Source organism: Phascolarctos cinereus, unplaced genomic scaffold (genome assembly GCF_003287225.1).
Source record: "Phascolarctos cinereus isolate Bilbo 61053 unplaced genomic scaffold, phaCin_HiC Scaffold_4;HRSCAF=312, whole genome shotgun sequence".
Classification (NCBI taxonomy): domain Eukaryota; kingdom Metazoa; phylum Chordata; class Mammalia; order Diprotodontia; family Phascolarctidae; genus Phascolarctos; species Phascolarctos cinereus.
In genome coordinates, this window is record NW_027555847.1 from 281,122,853 (window position 1) to 281,143,523 (window position 20,671).

Below are 20,671 nucleotides of genomic sequence, written 5' to 3' on the forward strand. Positions count from 1 at the left end.
TTTTATATACATATACATACATATATATACATATGTATATATATATATATATAGGTATTGATATATCCATACACTTACACACACACACACACACGCACACACATACATATACTTTCCCTAAGAGATTCTACTCTTAATCTTTGTTTTTATGTTGTGCATCTCTTTTTTTCCTATCTCTCTTCCTAACTCCTCTACTTTACTTCTACCTGCTACCTTACTCTCCTGTTACTGCTTTTGCACTCACCAGTTATGTGCTGGTTCCTTCTCACCCTACTGTGCCTCTGCAGCACAGCTGTTTCTATTCCTTGTCAGAACAGGTTCCCTCTATCTTCTCTCTCTCTTTTTTTTTGCAGTTTTATTTTTTAAAAATTTATTTATTTTTAGTTTTCAACATTCACTTCCACAAGATTTTGAGTTCCAAATTTTCTCCCCATCTCATCCCTCCCCTCACCCCAAGATGACTTGCATTCTGTATACCCCTTCCCCTAATCTGCCCTCCCTTTTATCTCTCTTCCTCTTCTTTTATCCCCTTCCCTTTCTATTTTCCTGTAGGGCAGGAAAGATTTCTATACCCCATTTCCTGTATATCTTATTTCCCAGTTGTATGTGAAGACAATTTTTTTAACATGTGTTTTTAAAACTTTGGGTTCCAAATTTTCTGCCTTCCTCCCTCCCCACTCACACTTATTGAAAAGGCAAGCAACTCGATATAGGTTATACATGTGTAGTCATGTAAAACTCTTTCATAGTAGTCATGTTGTGAAAAATTAGGTATATTTCCCTTCATCCTATCCTGCCCCCCATTTATTTTGTCCTCTCTTTTGACCCTGTCCCTCCTCAGAACTGTTTGCTTCTGATTATGCCCTCCCCCAATCTACCCTCCCCCTCTATCATCACCCTGCTCTTTTGTCCCTCTTTCCCCCTGTTTTCCTGTAGGGTAAGATAGATTTCCATACCCAATTGAGTGTGTATGTTATTCCTTCCTTAAGCCAAATCCTAGGAGAATAAGATTCACTCATTCCCTCTCACCTTCCCCCATTTCCCCTCCACTATAAAAGCCTTTTGTTGCCTGTTTCATGTGAGCTAATTTGCCCCATTCTACCTCTCCCTTTCTCCTTCTCCCAGTATAATCCTCTCTCACTCCTTAATTTTATTCTCCAGATATCACCCCTTCATCTTCAACTCACCTTGTGCCCTCTATTTATCTATTTATCTATATCTATCTATCTATCTATCTATCTATCTATCTATCTATCTATCTATCTACATACATATAATTTTTTCCCTCCAACTACCCTAATACTGACAAAGGTCTCATGGGTTACAAATATCATCTTTCCATGCAGTAATGTAAACAGTTCAACCTTAATAAGTCTCTTATGATTTCTCTTTCCTGTTTACCTCTTCATGTTTTTCTTGAGTCTTGTATCTGAAAGTCAAATTTTCTATTCAGCTCCGATCTTTTCATCAAGAATACCTGAACGTCCTCTATTTCACTGAATGCCAATTTTTTCCCCTGAAGGATTATGCTCAGGGGAAGGTGATTCTTGGTTGTAATCCTATCTCTTTTGCCCTCCAGAATATTATATTCCAAGCCCTCCAGTCCCTTGATGTAGAAGCTGCTAAATCTTGTGTTATCCTGTTTGTGTTTCCACAATACTTGAATTGTTTCTTTCTGGCTGCTTGCAATATTTTCTTCTTGACCTGGGAACTCTGGAATTTGGCTACAATATTCCTAGGAGTTTTCCTTTGGGGAACTCTTTCAGAAGGTGATTGGTGGATTCTTTCAATTTCTATTTTGCCCTCTGGTTCTAAAATGTTAGGGCAATTTTCCTTGATAATTTCTTGAAAGATGATATCAAGGCTCTTTTTTTTGATCATGGCCATTTTTATAGGTATTTGGAGGGGTTTGGGGGAGAGCTCAAACAAGTCACTGCTTTTACTCTGCTATCTTGGTTCCGCCCCCTATCTTCCCTATGTCAGAAGCCCAACTCCTCTCACTTGTCCCCTGGGTAATAGTTCCTGTGGCTGGGGCCAAGGCAGCCTCCCAAACCAGCTAACTCCAGGGCTTATCACTTGTTGTTTAAGCAGCTTGATACTTGTTCTTGAAGCCAACCCTAGCCTGGAGGTGTTTACTCTTCACAGGGAGGAAATCTTGTCCAGGATTTTTCTTTAGATCTCCAATTGTCCTAGGAGGGCCCCTTTTCTGCTCCTATTCTCATTTGTTTTCACAACTCTATGTTCACCCAGAGGCGCTATATCTCTTGTGTGGAGGAAATAAAAATTTCTGACCTACTCTTCCATCTTCCCAGAATCCTCTCCCAACAATTTCTTAATTGGAAAAACTGATGACTTGTTCTCCTTCCTCATCTTATGTGACATCTGCTATATTTGACTCTATTGATAACCTCCTTAGGGTTACTCTTTTCTCTCTGGGATTTCTGTCACTACTCTCTCCTTGTTTTGTTTTGTTTTTTGAATGTAATACCTGCAGTTTATTTGGTTTTTTTTATTCGTTAAAAGGTATTTATTTTTTAATTTCTCTCCTTGTTCTTTACCTGACCATCTGATTGTTCCTTCTCAGTCTTCTTTTCTGGTGACATCTCCTAATGGTGAATGATTTACTGGGCTCTGTCCTGGCCTATACATACTCTCTCTCTCAATCTCATCAACTGCTTCATGTTTAATTAGAATTTCAGCGCAGATGATTCCCAGCTCTGTGTATCCAGGTCTAATCTCTTTCTGCCTATTGGACATATCATACTGAATATTCCATAAGCATACTGTTATTTCTACTTTTGCATTCCCCAGTACATCTAACATAATATCAAACATATATCAGGTGCTTTAAAACGTGTGTTATGAATACGTAGGTTGATTTACAGAGAACGAGGAGAGATGAGCCAGGAGCATCAAGGATCTGAGACATTTGAATGTGACCCAGTGACATAAACTGGGTATGCAGGTAAGCACAAAATCTCCATCTAGTTGCTTTGACTTCTTTTATTTTCTATATTATAAACTATAGGATTCCTTTTGTATTTTTGGTGTTTGGTTCCATGGTAAAAAATGCAAGACGCTTTCAAATACACTTTTAATTAAATGTGTTTTTATTTATCAAAGACTATAAAACAAGTAAGGGAAGCCTTTACTACATTGGGTAAACCCCTTATAGTACACTTCTAGGAGGATATGGACAAGAATTGAATAGGCTGAATGGTTTGTGATCATCATATGTGGAGGAAATATCTAAATCTATAAAGATCATGAACCCTTTAGAGTATTTAAGTATAACAAGGCAAAAGCTTTTAGCAAAATAATTAGGTGAGATTATGGAAACATCTGTGTGCCAGAACCACCTTTTACCACACTGACTATTAAATTTTCATTTATACATCAAAAATTGGCAAAGCACTCGATTTGTTTTTATTGATTATCTAGATTTAAGAAAGTGATGGGAAAATGTTAATAATGTAGATTAAGCTTAAAAGTATGTCCTGTATTTTTATAGAGCTGGTTGTTTATACTGTTCTGCAGACATTTCCTGGCATTTTAGTTTTAGTCCTAATGCATAGGGTAAAATGCTTTTAAAAACAACAGAATGGATTAAGATGGAATTCATTACCTATAACAATGAATTTTCTGTAAAAGCATAAAGATTAAATTTTATTTTAATGATTTTGATGGAATATTAAAATCTGGTAGAAATCCTTGTTAAACTGGATGTATGTTGTTGCTTTGCACAAGATTATATAATTTTGTATTTTGTTAGATTACATAAAATGTATATTTGGTAATTTTTGTGTGTATGTGCAAACAATAGTATATTGGAGAAGAGTTTATACAAAATAGAACATTAGATAAATTCCAAAACATTGATGCCAAAGATGAGGGGGGTAAATGTAATTATATCTATATTTATTACTTTTGCTACAATTATTTCTATTTAAGTTTGACTTACAAATATTTTGAGTCAAATTATAGTTCAAGTTACTATTTTAAAAATTAACTTAAATTGAAGAACTGAAGTGTTTTTCCCCTCCCATAGTGAATTCTTGTTATTTGCTCCAAGTTTAGCATACATTGTTCATAGTTCATATACAATATTCATTTTAGTTCCATAATTATTATTCTAAGTCATTGAGATATATTACTTCTCATTAGATAGATTTATCATGAGCATTTTTTATACTGTATTAGGATGACAGCTATCATTTAAACCATGAAATACTTAAACGGATATCTTTAAACTGGCAGGCTTATTAAATATTCTGATTATCTTCACTGGAGACAGGCAAGTTATTATCTGAAGTATACTCTGTGATCTTGTCATTATAGGTATTTTCTTTACCAGTATGTGTAGAGGATCCACTCAACACATTGAAACTTCTCTGTTCTTTTGATATTTTGTGCACAGTAATACTGTACACTTGCTCTCACTATTTGACAGGATTGCCTCTGTTTCCCTGTCTTTGATGTTTTATGCCTTTGATGAACAGTTAGTGTTCTGTTGTTTTAGGGTAAGGGAATTGGAGGAACTTTTAAATTTGTTATGAAAAAATAGTATATTCTCACTATTGGTCTGTGATCAAGAAATTGTTGAAGTCCCTGGAAACATGCATGGCAGGTTCTGAAAGAAACACAAATGTAGCTGTAGACAAATGTGAGGTGCAGTGTATGGTTTTGTGAATTATGTTATCTGAAGAAAGCTAGTGATATGGTAGTTCACAAAGTAATTCACTGTTTCACAGATGCTTCAGCAATTTGTCGATAGCTCATAGACTGAAACTCCTTTCTGGAGTAAGAGCTGGCCCAGGAATGGTTACTTCTCAGCCTCTTGGTTTCTAAGATGTCTTACTAGAGGCAGTATTTGAAGTGAGACAGCTCAGGATCCCCCAGACAACTGTCCACCTAGTAGACATCATCAAAAATAATGACCATGTGACCAGATTGGTCACCATGTCTAGATTTCTTGGCTCCCATCTACTTTGTTACACATGTTCTCTTTACCTTACTAGTTACTTTGTATATCTTACCAGTATATTTGTATCAGAATCTATCCAAATGTTATAAATATTTGAGCTCATAGTTTGCCAAATTTGTTTTCATTCTGTAAAATAAAATTTCTCATACTTTCTGTGGGAAAGGAGGAAGCCTGGCTTTTAGATATGGGCTTTTTGGCTATGTGACTGCTCAACAGGCTTCATCCCCCAGGACCTGCGTTTCTTCATCCATAAAATGAAGGGATTGAGCTAAATGGTTTTTCATATCTTTGCTATTTCAGAAAGACCATGTATTTTAAAGTTGGGTTTTGCTGGATGTGTAGATGAAGTAATGACTTTGTTCAAAAATGGCTCTTGTGTGATCTCTGCTTTAAAACAAAGAATATTAATTGTTAAAAATATGTACTTTTAACATTTTTATTTTAGTTTTTCATAGTTGTATAGGTTTCCCTAATCCTTCCTTTAGTATACTAAAACTTATGTATGAAGTGCAATAGAATGTAAGCTCTTTGCGGAGCAGAGACTGTTTTTTTTTTCTTTGTATTCACAGTGCCTAGCACAATGCCTCACATACAACAGATGCTCACTCTATGTTTGGTGAATATTCCAGGGGATCATTCCATGGTATCAGCCTATATGGGCAGCTGATTTGGATCCTTTTTCCCACAGGCTAGATCAAAGATCACAATCTAATGAGATTAAATTTGTCCCTACTAAAGTAGAAATCTTATACATCAATTTACAAAATCAACTGCACAAATACAGGATGTGAGAGGTATAGCTAGACAACAGTTCAAGTATAAAAAATATGTTGATATTTTAGTGGATTCTAAGTTCAACATAAACAAACTTTATATAACATGGTAGTGAAACCAAAAAATCTAAGGCAATATTTGATTACACTAACAGGGGCATAAGAGGACATGGTCCTATTGTACTTTGCCAAATTCAGACTATATCTCAAGAATTGTGTTTAGTTCTGGTTGCCAGATTTTAGGAAAGATATTGGTGGAGCTATAGCATGTCCATAGCTGGGTGCTCAGGATCTATTGAAGGAACTGGTGAAATTTAGCCTAGAAAAGAAAAGATATATAAGGTCTCTCCTGTAAAGGAGACCAATATCATGAGAAAAACTTTTTTCTTGACTCCAGAGGGCAAAACCAGAAGTAATGAATAAAAGTTGTCAAGAAGCAGAGTTTGGCTTGATCTAAGAAAAAATTTTCCTAACAATTATAGTTGTCTACAAGTGGAGTGAGCTGCCTCTGGGGTTTAGTGGGCTCTCCTTTGCTGGAGGTTTTACAGGAGAGCACTGGATTAAATTCAGTTCAGCAATTTGTTCTTACTAAGTACAAGAAACTATGCTAGATGCTGGAGATGCTGCTTAAACTCTGGCACATGTCAATGATACTGGAGAAGGGAAACTTTGTTTAAGGTCACATTAGACTAGATGACAAGTGAGTTACCTACAGTAAGCAAATGCCTTTAAATAGATTCTATGAGAAACTTATCTATAGCTCAATGAAAAAAAAATGGTACTGCAAGATTTCAAAATAGTCATCAGATTTTTGACTAATGTAACATTCTAAAATGAATTTATATTTCAGTTTTTCTCCAAGTATGCCACCTGAAATATTTGTTTGTAGAAATTTAAAAATTATTATCATTTAATTTTTCACATTACTATGTTAAGTATAATTTGGCCCACAGTAATGTGAGGACTATAATAGTAAACAAACTTGTTTGTGTTCTTGCTGTCTCAACACATTCTCCTTTGGAAACACTTTATTCATGAATTTATTGCTATTTAACTACATTTTCTAAAGCTAATTTTAAATATTGTAGAAAGCAGAGAAAAAAACTTTTCCTTTTGTATTGAGGGTGAGGTGACATTCCTTATTTGCTTGTGCAAATCATTTTGTAACTTGAATCCAATGGAACCTTCATAATAGGTCCTAAATCTTCATTCATAAGTTTTTTGCTTAACAGCAAATTCAGTTGTGCATTTGAGCACATGATATAGTTTCTTTCTTAAGAAGTTTTTAATTCTATATCTTTGAAAATGAATCATTGGAAGAATCTGACATTCTTGTTTTGTTTTGTTTTATTTTAAGAAAAAAAGTTTGTACACAAATGAATATGTGGTGGTTAAGCTGGTAAGTTTATTTTTATATCACTTTGATTATTAGGCACTTTAAATAAATACCTGTCTGTTGGTTTAATTGGTTTCATGATAAATGCTTATATTTTTCTTTCTGTAGCTATAGAGATAGAGGAGGAAATTAGTTTTAAAAGAATATGATAATGTTTAATTGTTCCTTTATTACTGACCTTTATGAACATTTTGTTGAAATGTTACAAAGTGCCTCATTATATTTCAGATTCATTTATAATATGATTTAAATTATGTCCCTTAGTACTTAGTGGTAAGAAGAAATATCTCTCTAACTACTACATTATCTATACAATGGGAAACTATTGTGCAGTTATTCCACATATGATAGAATAATGATAATTTTCTTTAGGTGAAATTTTGAAATCATATTGTTGTCTTGCAATCCTATTAAATATCATGATACCCCATCAGGTCTTGATGGCAATTCTGGGTTATTAAAGGTTATACCAGTTGAGTACAAGTTCTGGAAGGTCCTAACAAGTTGGAAAATTTTCTGTGGGCCCACCTAGTTAGAATCACACCCTGTCCTGGGAGATGGCCCTGTGGTCATGCCTTCTATCCTGGGACTGCAAACTCTCTTAACTCCTATACCAAGGCACATGAGGGGGACATTTCTGCTCAGCAATTCCCACAAAGGTAAGGCACCGAGCTCACAGCTGAATTTCACCTCAAAAGGTGAGCCTCCACACTGCTGTCACCATGGTTGTCAGGGGGGAGAGGTTTGGGCTGCTTTGTCCTTCTGCTGCCTCCCCATTTTCTAGAGGGAGGCTTTTTGGGGTCTAGTTCATTATCATCTTTGACCTTCTTGAGGTGGGCTTTGCCTTTGGCTGAGGGCAAGAATGTCAGTGAGCTCTTATTGAATTCCAGGGGGAACACATTCTCTTCCCCATCAAAACACTTCTTAGCCACCTGTAGGTAGTGTTTCCCTGGACCTTTTGCCAGCTTCTTGTCCTGAAGGATCAACACGTTGTTTGCCTCTTGGCTGGCCTTGGCTGAACCGAAGATAGATGCTGTTTGCAGTTGTCACTGTCCTCTTTGTGGGGGTGAATGACCAGGGTCACATGGCAATTGTTGTCTGCAGCAAACTTCTGAAAGGCTCCTACAATTTGGTCTTGGGCTGTAATCCTGTCTGAAGAGAGTTCATCATGAACTGGAAGTTGTCCGTGATCACATGGCAGATATAGACATAAACAGCGTGTTACATTGTGTCCACCACAGTCCCGATATTCTGCTGCCCATGGAGAGTCATAAAATATAGTGCCAAGTCCTCAAAGCAGTCAATGCACTCATACTTTTCAAGCCTTTCCTCAAGCCACCCTGTGGCAAACTGGGTCAGCATGACACTGGTCAACTGACATTGGTTATCTCAAAGCTGCCCCACAGTGCCTTCACTCCCTGTGTACATAGGTCCAGTTCATATCCACTAATGAATATTGTCTCCTCACTGCCTGTTGGTCCTGTGAAGACAGTTAGTTTGCCCTTTTGATGGCCCTTCAAAAGTTGGTTGAGGTCAGGGAAGTGTCCCCAGTACACTCCAGCCACTTGTTCCACTTTAGCTAGTTCTCTCAGGACTTCTTCCCTCAGTTGCCAGAAAGACACTATAGACTAGTGGCCAGTGGGCAGGGCTGACTGTAGTCTCTGCAGATTCAAGCCATAGGTCAGAGTTTCTAGGGGGTTGGCCTAACCAAGGAACATTATTTGGGGTTCAGCTTTCAGGCAAACAATTTGGCAGCTTCCCACACCCTCAAGGCATCACCCAGCCAGAGCACAATTCGCCAAAACTGTTCTAGGTAGAGGAGTAGAATGGGGGCAAGCCAGCTAACCCTCGGGGTAGTGCCAGTGTGGGCAGCCCTGTGGCCTGATGCAAAGCCAGGCTATTCAGCTCTTGACTGGTCAATACCACCTCCCCATCTCGAAGGTGGGTCAGCGGCAGCCAAAATAGGTTATGGTAGGCACCGGTCTCCACATAGCAGACACTCTCCCCTCGACCTTCTCCCTTCAGCAGCTTCAGTACCCTAAGACTCAAGCCCCCTGGCAAAATCATGGAAAGACCAAGCTTCTGGCAGCTCGAAGAGAGCACACATTGAAGAGCTTCAGTGTGCCATCAGACACCTTTGCCAGATTGAACATTGTTTGGGCCACCTGAATCTCTTCCTGGCCTGCAAGTTCAGCAAGTGGCTGCCTGATCCCAGATGCTCAGAGCATCATTACGTTGGTGTCTACAGTCTCACTCCCTTTACCCTCACTAGCCCAGGACCTAGCTGCACCACCCTCCACAGATGCCTGGAAGTCCTCCCAGTTGCCCTCAGCCAGGCTGCCAGTGCAAAAGAAGTGGCCTGGGGTCTTACCAATGAAAAGACTGTGGGGGCTATCCTCAGTCCAGTTCTCTACCTCTGCACCCAGGGCCTCAGGAATGGGCTGGGTGTGAGCAGGCAGCTAGGCCCATCCTGGAAGGGGATGCCCTGGGCACAGAGGTACTGCTTTATCTCAGTTGCAGTGACAAGTGCCATGGGGATTTCAGGGGTTGGCATAACCTCCTTATGATAGGGCCTATGGGGAGGTCCTCCCTGGGGGAGGCCCCTGCAACCCCTCCACATTATGGGCCATTAAAGGATCAGCAGGGCCCGCAAGGAGTACCCACTTTGGGGAGAGATCCACATCTCAGCCTGGCTCCTAGGAAGGAGAGAAAAGGGGCGATAGTACATGGAGTTCCTCAGCCAAACTGGCCTACCATCAACACACAATCGAGAAGCATTTATTAAGCACCTGCTGTGTGCCTGACATCATGCTCGGCGCAGAACCCCTCACCTTCCATAGCCCATTCCTAGTAAGGTTCCATTCCTTCACAGGCCGGTCTCCAAGATGGCCCCTTCCCCTGAGTCAGCATCCTACCTCTCATGGCCTTCCTACAGCCCCCATCCTCACTGGGTTCTCTGTCCCACCGCATTCTCTCCTTTGGGGCCTTCCTCCCATGGGTAAGATGCTCTCCAAGTTACTCCTGCTCACTCTGCAAGGCCCCAGGAGCCTTCTCAAGGGAGCGCCCAAACATCTGGCAGGGTCTCCTCCCTTCCAAGCCTCGGGATGCTCACACGAACAACGTGGGAACTAGTTGCATGCTACAGTACCTGACCTCAGAAGCAAAACTCTCAAACATCTATTTTTATCACATCCTTTTAAAAGTCCAATTCATGTGTAACAGCATCCAGATTAAAAAAGTTGTATTGTCTAATAACATTTCTTTCACAATGGTCTCTCAAATTTCACAATATAAGGAATTTAGAAATGCAAGAATAACACAAAGTTCAGATGACATCAATTCAGTTAATTACATTTCTGAATTATCACATATAAAAATCATTGATCCTATAACTTTTAACGTTTTAAACCCAGTTTAGCATTACCAGGTATTGAATAATTACATTCAATTAAAGAAATATTACAGTGCTTGTGTGTTGAGTACTTCACAATCATTATGTTACTTTGATCCTCACAACAACACTGAGAGGTGGGTACCATTATTATTTTCTCTTTACAGATCAGGATACTGGGACAAACAGGGATAAGATAATTTGCCTAAGATTACAGAGCTAATACGTTTCTTCAACGAGAACAGGGAAGGGTAGGCTCACCAAGGGCAGAAGCTAGATGCCCCACCATCTCTACTGCCATGCTAGGCACTGGCAAGGGCACCAGGACCTCCCCAGGCAACAGCTACCTGGGGCCTGCTGAGGGCTGGGCCTGCACTAGAGATACTTTCTGGAGTGCAGCAGAGGGCACTGGCTGCAGAATGGGAATCCCAGGGGCTGCATACATTTTGTGGCCAGAAAACAGTTGCAGAATATCTGCATGTGGCCTGAAGTGAGAGCTAGGCCCCTGAATTCCATAGATTTCAGAAGCAGGCTCTATAAATGCCCACATAAGTCTGAAGTCTGGATCCAAATTGGCCCTGCCCCATGAAAATTCTACAAATCATATTCCATTACTGTTTTCAGGGAACAGTTCTGAAAGACATGAAATATATTCATGTATGTCTCTAGTTGTTGAGTGACAACAGAGAGTTTACTACTCTCTAATACCCCAGGGGCAAAAATGGCCACCACAATCAGAAATGTGGAAATCTTCCTTAGCATTGTCCATCCCCCTGTTTTGATGAGATCATTCTGAACCGGTTGTACAGTGTCTATACCTGATACACCCAGTAATGGAAGCTTTAACTTAAGTTGAGGTCTTCTGATTTTAAATTCATAATTCCATGCATACCCTTTGGCCTGGCAATACCGCTAATAGGTCTGTATCCCAAAAGAGATTAAAAAAAAACACAAAAGGAAAAGGACTTATATGTACAAAAATATTTATAGCAGCTCTTTTCTGGAGGTAAAGAATTAGAAATCAAGGGGATGCCCATCAGTTGGGGAATGGCTGAACAAGTTGTGGTATGTGATTGTGAATGTGGTATAGGGGAGGGTCTGACATCAGACCTGTGCTTTAGGTAGACCTATATGATAGCTCAGTTGAGGATGGACTGGACTAGACAGATGAGGCAGGGAGACCAACCAAAAGACTATTGCAGTAGTCCAGTAGTGAGGTGATAAGAGTATGCCTCAAATGATGTCAGTTCCAGAGGAGAAACAGGGTTCATGTAAGAGAGATGCTGCAAAGGTAAAATCAACAAGACTTGGAAACAGATTGAATACGGGAAAATGGGGGAGTGAAGTCACCTAGTTGTGTGAGCTTGGTAACTGGGAGGATCATGGTGCTCCTCACAGTAATAGTTTGGAAGAGAGAAGGGTTTGGGGTGGGGAAAGATAATGAGTTCAGTTTATATATATTGAGTTTGATATTTCTACAGGTTGAGATATAAAAGAGATGAAAGATTGAAAGTCAGAAGAGAGGTTAGGGCTGGATAAACAGATCCAAGAATTATCTGCATAGAGGTGATCATTGAATCTATTGGAGATGATGTGATCATCAAACAAAGTTGAATAAAGGGAGAAGAGAAGAGGCCCAGGACAGAATTTGGGGCGGGGGCATTCACAGTTACAGACCTGAATGAATATACAGCAAAAGATACTGAAAAGAAATGGATGAAGTGTACAGTCTCTTAATAGCTAGGGATTTTCTCTCCCTTTCTCTAGGTTCTATAAAAATAAAACTGTTTATCACTTTTGAAAGTATAGCATGGCGATACTTTGGGTTCTTTGATTACAGCTGTTTTTCAAGATTAGAAAAGTATTTGTTGATATTTAGTGATTTCAGTCATGTCCAACTCTTTGTTTCTCCATTTGGGGTTTTCTTGGAAAAGATACTGGAGTGGGTTGCCATTCCTTTTCCCAGTTTATTTTCCAAATGAGGAAATTGAGGCAAACAGAGTTAAATGACTTGCCCAGGGTCACACACCTATTAGGTGTCAGGCAGGCCAGATAAGTCTTCCTGATTCCAGGTCCAAAATTTTATCCATTGTGCTACCTAGCTGCCCAGATAAGTACAGATGTATCTTAAAAGGTATAGCTATATCCTAGAATATCTTAAACTCAACATTTCTAAAATAAAATAATTATATCTTCCTTTAACCCCTTTCCTTCCACTCAGTTTCCCTATTTCTATTCAGTCTGTCTTCCAGGTTCCTGACTTTAGCATGGTCTTTGATTGCTCAATCTTGGACTCCACTTCCTCTCTTGAACCAGGAGCCTCTCCCTGCTACCACCATGCTCCCTAGGGACAATGGTTTCACACTTAAAGTTCATTTGCCTTGCCAAGGTAATTTCTGATTCTGTTATAGCCAATGGGCAAGTTATTCCTTTTCTTTCAGTACATAGTGTCTAAGATGTTGTGTTGATCCACTGATGGATGGGGTCAAACTGGTTGCTCCATTATGGCTGTTGGAACATCAATGACTGTTGGCAAACTCTGTAGATACTTCTGATCTTTCAGAGCTCACAAGGTCATTCTGCCTGCAGTCCCCATTCACTCAAAAGCAGGAAAGATTAGATTTAATAGGGACAGAAGCTACATAGCCATCATATGTTCCAGGAACATGACATCCAGATTGGAAGGGCTTGTGTCTTTTCTCCAACAATGAGGTCAACAGTAAGTTTTAATTTGCATATCATTAAGAAAGAGATTTGCTCATTAGTACCTTTTGTATGCATACTCAGTTCTGACAGCATCCAATTAAGAGTTTTCTTCACCACAAAGTAAGCAGACTGGAAAAGAGTCACAGAATATCTCTACATGCTGGAAAGTAGAGAGAGCCTCCATTATATATCATCATGTACCTTTTGGCACGTTGGCCAAAAAAATCTACCTGGGTCGCCTGAGCATACTCTCAGAATTGGACCCTCCATGGCCAGTTCCACACTGACCAGGGTGCCTGCAACATAGTAGCCACTAAATAGATGTTTATTGATTGATTGATTGATTGTAGAAGATATTGATCATTAGGATGATGAAGAAAAGCATTTTATTGGAGGGCCATCTGAACTTTGTTTGGAAGGAAGCCAGGGTTTCTACAAGCCAGAGGTGAGGAGAGAGTATTTTATTTTTTTCCCCAAATACACGTAAAGATAATTTTCAGCATTCATTTTTATAAGATTTTGAGTTCCAAAATTTTCCCCCTCCCTCCTCTCCAAGATAGCAAGCAATCTGATATAAGCTATACATGTGCAATCATGTTAAACATATTTCCACATTAGTCATGTTGTGAAAGAAGAAAGAGAATAAAAGGGAAAAACATGAAAAAAAGCACAAAAAATGGAACTAGTATGTTTCTGTCTGCATTCAGACTCCATCAGTTCTTTCTCTGGATGTGGATAGCATTTTCCATCATGAGTGTTTGGGAATTGTCTTGGATCATTGTATTGCTAAGAAGAGACAAGTCAATCATAGTTGATCACTGCACAATATTACTGTTACTATGTACAATGTTCCCCTGGTTCTTCCCACTTCACTCAACATCAGTTCATATAAATCTTTCTAGGATTTTCTTAAATTCTTCTGCTCATCATTTGTTATAGCATAATAGTATTCCATTGCATTCGTATACCAGAACTTGGTCAGCCATTTACCAATTGATGACAGTTCCCTCAATTTGCAGTTCATTGCCATCACAGAACAAGCTGCTGTAAATATTTTTGTACATGTAAGTCTTTTTCTTTTTTATGATTTCTTTTTGGATACATACCTAATAGTGGTTTGCTGGATCATAGAGTAAGCATAGTTAGATTATCCTTTGGGCATAGTTCCAAATTGCTCTCCAGAAGGGATGGGTCAGTTCACAACTCCACCAACAATGCATTAACATCCAAATTTTTCCACATCTTCTCCAATATTGATCATTTCCCATTTTCTCTCATATTAGCCAATCTGATAGGTGTGAGGTGGCACCTCAGAGTTGTTTTAATTTGTATTTCTTTAATCAATAGTGATTTAGAGCATTTTTTTTCATATGTCTATAGATAGCTTTATTTTCTTTTCATCTGAAAACTACCTGTTCGTATCCTTTGGCCATTTATCAATTACGGAATAACTTTTACCCTTGTAAATCTGACTCCATTCTATATATATTTGAGAAATGAAGTCTATCAGAGATATTTGCTGTAAAAATTGTTTCCTAGCTTTCTGCTTTCTTTCTAATCTTGGTTGCATTGCTTTTGTTTGTGCAAAATCTTTTTAGTTTAATATAATCAAAATTATTCATTTTCTATTTTATAATGCTATCTATGTTATGAAAGATACTTTATTCCTCATGTCTGGAATGCTTTTCCATATCATTTCCACCTCTTGATTTCCCTCACTTCCTTCAAGACCCAGTTCAAATTCTGTTTAATTCAGGAAGTCTTTTCCAGTCATTCCATTTACTCCATTCAAACACTGCTAGTGCTTTCCCATTGAGATTACATTTACACTGTGTATATACGTATGTATTTATATATGTTTGTATTTCTTTGTATGTTGATAGACATGTATGTTTTGCTCAAACCCATACTATCTTATTGGAAAACAATGTGAAATTGATCTTCTTGAAACCTTATGTTTAGCTAAAAACAACCTAGTTTTTATGTCTGATGTTTAACTTATTTGGTTAAGTGTTTTGAGTTCCAGAAGTAGCTTTGCTTAACTGCCACCCTTTACAAAAATCATACTTGTATAGTAAAGGTTACCAGCAGTCTTTCAGTCAATCTTCAAGCCTTACCTTTTCCAGACTCTAAGCTGTGCCTTTGAAGATTCTGTAGTAAGAAGGTAGGTGGCAATCTTTTTTCCTCCTTTAAGTGAATTGCATTGCCAAATCCTCCTTCTCATCCTTTTGGATTAATCAAAATAGCTTCTAATCAGGAAAAGATTAGAGAAAATGGCTATATGATAATAAAGTAAGATTTGCTTTTGCTAGTGTTTCTTGAAGTACCCAAACTACTTTCTATGTGTTTATTTACCAATTCTAGGTCTCCTACTATCTGTGTTACCTTAGAAAAATCTCTTTACTTCTTTAGATTTCACTTCCTTGTTTGCAAAAGAGGTTTAATGAGATAGATTCTGAAATCACTTTCACTTCTTAAATTTTATTATTCTATTTTGTCTTTGTTGTTGTATAATTGTAAAAATTAAGCAAAAAATAATTTTGCATTAACAAAGTTGTATGTGACCATATTTTATTGAATGTTTTGTTTTTCAGTCATTTCAATCACGTCCTATTCTTCATGACCCAATTGGAGTTTTCTTTACAAAAATACTGGAGTAGTTTGCCATATTCCTTTCCAGCTCATTTTCCAGATGAGGAACTGAGGTAAACAGGGTTAAGTGACTTGCCCAGGGTCACATAATAAGTGTTGGAGACCAAATTTTCTTAATTTATGGAATAAAATAAGCATTTTATAATACTGCAATGAAAAGATATATCAATACATGAAAATACACAAAACTGCAAATCTACTATGCACAACTTGCTATTCCTTTCAAATATAGAACAAAATTATCATGTAATTTATATTTTTTCTTCCCTCTAGCCCTGCCCCAGAGATGGCTATTATTATACACAAATAGGTGTGTGTGTGTGTGTGTGTGTGTGTGTGTGTGTGTGTGTGTGTGTGTATAAATTAATCCATATACACTTCTAGTTCTTTCTCTGGATACAGAAGGCATCATTCTTCAAATGTCCTTCACAGTTAATTTGGGTATTTATAATAAACAAAATAATTTATTCACTCAAAGTCATTTTAAAAACAATATTGCTGTTACTGTAAAAATGTTCTCTTATTATGCCCAAATTCTTTACACATAATTCCAGATTGCTTTCCAAAATGGTTGGTTCATTTAACAATTCCACAAACAAATTAGTGTCCCAATTTTACTACATCATCTCCAACATTTGTCACTTTCCCCTTTTATCATTTTAGCCAATCTGGTATGTATAAAATTGTATCTCAAAGTTGTTTTAATCTGCATTTCTGTAATCAATAATGATTTAGAGCATTTTTAGTATGACTGTAAGTTCTTCTGACTTCTGCGTTGGAAAGCAGCCTGTTCACATCCTTTGACCATTTATCAACTGGAGAAATTCTAATTAATATTTGTGAATTTTGCTCCAACTTATTTTTCTTCATTATTTTTCTTCTCAGCCTCTCTTTTTACCCTATCCGTGTTACCTTATCTTTTCACCTTACTCTCCTATTCCTTATTTCACCCACCCTCCAAAATCCCTTCCTTTATCTGTTCCCCCCTCCTAGTCTTATTCTATACACCCTTTAAAAAGTTCCTTCTTCAACCAATTTCTTATTTCTCTAAGAAGTTCAGAAGACTTGTAAACCTCTTCAGTTGTACACTTTGTTTCCTCTTCAAAAACACTCAAGAAAATGTGGTCGTGTAAAATTTTGTTAATGCAAAATTATTCTTCACTTAATTTTTACAATTATATAACAATAAAGACAAAATAGAATAAAAAAATTTAAAAAGTGAAAGTGATTTCAGAATCTGTCTCATTAAACCTCTTTCTTTTGAAAGAGGTCTAGAAGTCTTTCCCCACCCCAAGATGAAGTGCAATCTGATGTAGGCTAGACATATGCATTCATATTAAACCTATTTTCACATTAGTCATGTTGTAAAGAAGAATTAGAACCAATTGGAGAAACCATGAGAAAGAAGAAACAAGAAAGAGAGAGGGAGAGAGAGCAAGAGCTAGAGCAAGAGAGAGAGCGAGAGAGCAAATAATATGCTTTGATCTGCAGTCAGACTCCACAGTTCTTTTTCAAGATGTGGACAGTATTTTCCATCATGAGTCTTTTGGAGTTGTCTTAGATCCTTGAATTGCTAAGAAGAGAGAAGTCTATCAAAGTTGGTCATTGCATAATATGGCTGTTACTGTGTACAGTGTTCTCCTGGTTCTGCCACTTTACTCAGCATCAGTTTATATAAGTCTTTCCAGGTTTTGCTGAAGTCAGCCTGTTCATCATTTCTTATAGCACAATAGTATTCCATTACATTCATATACTACAACTTGTTCAGCCATTCTCCAACTGATGGACATCCCTTCAATTTCCAATTCTTGGCTACCACAAAAAGACCTGCTATAAATATTTTTATACATGTGGGTCCTTTTCCCATATTTATGATCTCTTTTGGATACAGACCTAAATGTGGTATTGCTGGGTCAAAGGGTATGCACAGTTTTATAGCCTTTTGTAAGTTCCAAATTGTTCTCCAGAATGGTTGGATCAGTTCAAACTCCACCAACAATGCATTAGTGTTCCAATTTTCCCACATCTTTTCTAACATTTATCATTTTCCTGTTTTGTCATGTTAGCCAATCTAATAGGTGTGTTGTGGTACCTCAGAGTTGTTTTGTTTTACATTTCTCTAATTATTAGTGCTTTAGAGCATTTTTTCATATGCCTATAGATAGCTTTAATTTCTTCATCTGAAAACTGCCTGTTCATATCCTTTGACCATTTATCAGTTGGGAAATGACTTGTATTCTTATAAATTTGATTCAGTTCTCTATATATTTTAGAAATGAGGCCTTTATCAGAGATAAAGGTTAAAAATTATTTCCCAATTTTCTGCTTCCCTTCTAATCTTCGTTGAATTGGCTTTGTGCAAAAATTTTTCAATTTAATGTAATCAAAATTATCCATTTTGCATTTCATGACGTTCTCTATTTCTTGTTTGGTCATAATTTCTTCCATTTTCCATAAATCTGACAGGTAAACTATTCCTTACTGTCCCAGTTTGCTTATAGTATCAGCCTTTACATCTAAATCATGTATGTGTTTTGACTTTATCTTGGTATAAGGCAAAGATGTTGGTCTATGCTTAGTTTCCGCCCTATTATTTTCCAGTTTTCCCAGCAGTTTTTACCAAACAGTGAGTTCTTATCCCAGAAGCTGGAGTCTTTGGGTTTATCAAATAGTAGATTATTATAGTCATCAACTATTGTGTCTTGTGGATCTAACCTATTCCATTGATCCATCACTCTATATCTTAGCCAGTACCAAGTAGTTTTGCTAATTGCTTCTTTATAATACAATTTAAGATCTGGTATGACTAGGCCACCTTCTCTTGCATTGCTTTTCATTAATTCCCTTGATATTCTGCCCCTTTTGTTTTTCCAGATGAATTTTGTTATTATTTTTTCTAGTTCTATAATATAGGTTTTTGGTAGTTTGATTGGTGTGGTACTGAATAAGTAAATTAGTTTATGTAGAATAGTCATTTTTATTATATGAGTTCAGTCTACCCATGAACAAGTGGTATTTGATTTGACTTTATTTGTGTGAAAAGTGTTTTGTAATTGTGTTCATATAGTTACTGGGTTTGTCTTGGCAGGTAGACTCTCATATATTTTAAAATGTCTACAGTAACTTTAAATGGAATTTCTCTGTCTCTTGCTGTTGGGCTTTGTTAATAATATTTAGAAATGCTGGTGATTTATGTGGGTTTATTTTATATCCTGCAACTTTGCTAAAGTTGTTAATTATTTTAAGTAGTTTTTTACTTGATTCTCTAGGATTCTCTAAGTATATCACCACATCACCTGCAAAGAGTGATAGCTTTGTTTCTTCTTTTCCTATTCTAATCCTTCAATTTCTTTTTCTCCTCTTATTTGTAAAACTAACATTTCTAGTACAATATTGAATAACAGTGGTGACAATGGACATGTTTGTTTCACCCCTGATCTTATAGGGAATACTTCTAGATTATCTCCATTACATATAATGCTTGCTGATGGTTTTATGTAGATGTTACTTATCGTTTTAAGGAAGACTCTGAACTCTGTTTCTTTATAGTTATGGCTGATAAATCATCTTTGACAGTGACTTCTAAGTTATTTGAGTGCTTTCTTTACAACTTTTTGAAGTTTTTTTTTTTTTAAATTTGACCCGACTTTTAATGTTTCTGGGACTCTTCGTTTTGGAGTTTCTTTCAAGAGTTTTTTTTCCAATTTTTTTCCCCCTCTGATTCTAAGAGATCCTGAGGAGTTTTAAGATTTCTTTAAATTGGATATCTCAGCTCTTTAGTCCAATACTTTTTAATTTTTTTCCTCAATCTATTTTCAAGGTTAGTGGTTTTTGCTATGAGACAACTTACATTTCCCTCATTTTTTCAGTCTTTTGACTTTGTTTTCATATTTCTCATTATCTTATGGACATTCATTTCAACTTGGTCCATCCTAATTTTTAGGGCATTTGTTGCTATGGCAGGATTTTTTACCTCTTATACCAAACTGTTAATTCCCTTTCCAATCTTTCTTTTATAGCTCTGATTTCTTTTCCCATCCCCCCCCAACACTCCTTTCCTTCCTTCTCCTCTAACCTCTTTATTTGTCTTTCTTTCTTTCCTTCCTTCCTTCCTTCCTTCCTTCCTTCCTTCCTTCCTTCCTTCCTTCCTTCCTTCCTTCCTTCCTTCCTTCCTTCCTTCCTTCCTTCCTTCCTTCCTGTTTTCTTGCACAAAATGACTAATATGGAAATGTTTTACATAATTGCACACGTATAACCTATATCAGTTTGCTTACCATCCAGGGTGGGGGTGAGAAGAACAGATAGAATTTGGAAGTTGAAACTTAAACAAAGAATGTTAAAATTTGTTTTTTATATGTTATGGAGGAAATAAAATATTTAAAAATTTAAATGAAAATAATGTTAAAAACAAATAGTTTTAAAAGTTAAAAAACTCAAACAAACAGAAAAGTCAATCAAGCTATAAATGAGCTCCCCAAGTTAAAAAAAAAGCCCACTAGATAGATTTACTAACAATTTATACCAAACATTTACAGAACAATTAATTTTAGTAGCATATAAACTCTTTTAAAGAAACAATTAAAGGGTTCTACCAAATTCCTTCTATGATACAAATATGATTTTGAAACTTTCACCAGGATCAGCAAAAACAAAGAAGGGAACTATAGACATATTAAATACTGTAATAGCAAAGAAATTCTAACTACATATACATATACAAGTACATATACAAGTACATATACATATACATATACATATACATATACATA

General features: G+C 37.0%; 1 pseudogene; it reads right to left on the bottom strand.

The window, feature by feature from the left end:
• Nucleotides 1–7,882: 7,882 nt before the first annotated feature.
• On the bottom strand, nucleotides 7,883–9,836 carry LOC110195887 (twinkle mtDNA helicase pseudogene; annotated as a pseudogene).
• Nucleotides 9,837–20,671: the final 10,835 nt, after the last annotated feature.